The sequence below is a fragment of the Mandrillus leucophaeus genome, unplaced genomic scaffold, assembly GCF_000951045.1.
Source record: "Mandrillus leucophaeus isolate KB7577 unplaced genomic scaffold, Mleu.le_1.0 Scaffold1125, whole genome shotgun sequence".
NCBI lineage: Eukaryota > Metazoa > Chordata > Mammalia > Primates > Cercopithecidae > Mandrillus > Mandrillus leucophaeus.
In genome coordinates this window covers 171351-174318 of record NW_012099488.1, presented here as the reverse complement: position 1 = coordinate 174318, position 2968 = coordinate 171351, and positions in this window count along the sequence as shown.

Genomic DNA, 2968 nt, shown 5'->3' with positions numbered 1-2968 from the left:
TTTTTCTTTAAATTTTACAAAAAGACTTATGACTTTTTTTGTTGCTGTTTTTCTGGACACAGAGTCTCACTCAGTCACCCAGGCTAAAGTGCAGTGGCATGATCTCAGCTCACTGCAACCTCTGCCTCCCAGGTTCAAGCGATTCTCCCACCTCAACTTCCCGAGTACCTGGGATTACAGACATGTGCCATGATGCTTGGCTATTTTTTATCTTTTTAGTAGAGACAGGGTTTCACCATGTTGGCCAGGCTGGTCTCAAACTCCCAACCTCAGGTGATCCACCTGCCTTGGCCTCCCAAAGAGCTGGGATTACAGGCATGAGCCACCTTGCCCAGCCAATTTGTGACTATTTAAAGCAAAAACTGTAACATTGTAATGTGGAATTTAAATCATGAAAATGTTAAATTTATAGTGGTAGCACGATAAGTAGAAAGAGTTCAATAAAATTGTTTCATATCAAGGTTTTTATAATGTACATTGATTAAAATTGCACGGTATTAACTCTACATAGATTGTGGTATGTTAAAAGTGCATATTGTAGCTGGGCGCAGTGGCTCACACCTGTAATCCCAGCACTTTGGGAGGCCAAAGTGGGTGGATCACGAGGTCAGGAGGTGGAGGCCATCCTGGCAAACACAGCGAAACACTGTCTCTACTAAAAATACAAAAAATTAGTCAGGTACGGTGGCGGGCGCTCATAGTCCCACCTACTTGGGAGAGTGAGGCGGAAAATGGCGTGAACTTGCAGTGAGCCAAGATTGTGCCACTACACTCCAGCTGGGTAACCAAGTGAGACTCCATCTCAAAAAAAAAAAAAAAAAAAAAAAAAAGTGCATATTGCAATCCCTGGAGCAATCGCTAAAAAATGCAAAGAGGTGTCACTTAAATGCTAATAAAGAAATTAAATATTAGAAATTATGTAAGGTTGTTCATAGACCTTTTAGTCATAATAGCCCAAAGTAGAAAACCACGTGGATGAACAAATTGCAGGGCATTTATACCACAGGATACTATTCAGCAGTACAAAGGAACAAACTACTGAAGCATGGACCTGGGATGACTCTCCTAAACTTGCTAAATGAGACAGGCTGGACATAAAATAATGCAGACTGTATGATTCCAGGCAAAAGTAACCTGTGTTGGAAAAAAAAATCATAGCAGAGATAGCCTCTTGGGAGAAAAAATATTGCCAAGGACAAAACAAAAGGAAACTTCTGAGGATGATGAAAACATTAACATTCTATTCTTTTTATTGTATTTATTTATTTTGGAGACAGAGTCTCGCTCTGTTACCCAGATGGAAGTGCAATGGTGTGATCTCGGTTCACTGCAACCTCTGCCTCCCGGGTTCAAGCAATTCTCCTGGCTCAGCCTCCCAAGCAGCTGGGATTTCAGGCACTTGCCACCACACCTGGCTAATTTTTGTATTTTTAGCAGAGATGGCATTTCGCCATGTTGGCCAGGCTGGTCTGGAACTCCTGACTTCAGGTGATCTACCCACCTCAGCCTCCCAAAGTGCAGGAATTGTAGGCATGAGCCACTGCACTGGGCCAAAAACATTCTATTCTTAAAATAGGTGAAGATTACATGGGGGGTGTATTTATTTCTCAAAACTGTAAAGTTGGGCTGGGCATGGTGGCTCATGCCTGTAATCCCAGCACACTGGGAGGCTGAGGCGGGCAGATTGCTTGAAGTCAGGAGTTCGAGACCAGTCTGGCCAACATGGTGAAACCCCATCTCTACTAAAAATACAAACATTAGCCGAGCACGGTGGTGGGTACCTATAGTCCCAACTACTCAGGAGGCTGAGGCAGGGGAATCGCTGGAACCCAGGGGGCAGAGGTTGCAGTTAGCTGAGATTGCCCCACTGCACTCCAGCCTGGGTGGCAGAATGAGACTCATTCTCAAAAATAAATAAATAAATAAATAAATAGTTCTGTAGTAAAACAATTGTATAAAAAGACAAAATCCACCTACAATACTAATATTTAAGATCTTGGTGACCTTTGTTGTGGAAGGGAAGGAGAAAGAAAATGATTGTTGGGGGCATACATGAGGGTGATTCTATTTTTTGGTTATAAAAATATATTCACTTTGTAATAATTCATTGAGCTTTACATGAGTGCTTTGCACGTGCATTTCTGTATGCATGTTATACATCAATAAATATCTTTTTGAGACAGAATCTCACTCTGTTGCCCAGGCTGGAGTGCAGTGCAAGATTTCAGCTGTCCGCAGCCTCCACCTCCTGGGCTCACTGGATCCTCCCACCTCAGCTTCCTGAGTGGCTGGGACTACAGGCACGTGCCACCACATCCCGCTTTTTTGTATTTTTTGTAGAGACAGGGTTTTGCCACGTTGCTCAGGCTTGTTTTGAACTCCTGGGCTCAAGAAATCCACACACTTCAGCCTCCCAATGGCTGAGATTACAGGCATCAGCCACCATATCTGCCCCACCAATAAAATTTTAAAATATTATATATTCACACAAAAACCCTAACTCAGTACCCCAGAATAATGGCAGCATTTTGTTTATTCGTTTGTTTTGTTTTAAAGTGGAACACATTTGCTCAAGTCACCATGAGATGGATTTTAATATTTTGAAGTATCTATTAATGTTCTAACATTCAAGTGACTTGGGTCTTTCCATTTTTGCCTGCATTTGGTAAGTGGTATGGCGTTGATTTTAGGGGATGCATTTCTCTCCAGCAAAGTCCTCTCCCAATAATGATGCTCACTAAGGTTATGGAATCTAGGACAGTGCCCTGTGCATACAGTAGGGCACTTGTGGAACTGGGTTGAATCAGAAACAAAATGAGTAGTAGAAGTCAATGCCTACCAAGAATACTAAGTAGGTAATGTAGGTACGGCTGGAAGACCAAAATCCAACAGTCAACATTTTTGCATTAATTTGAGAAAACATTTACAACTAGTTCACCAGGAGATGTTACTGTAAGGCAGTGTTTCA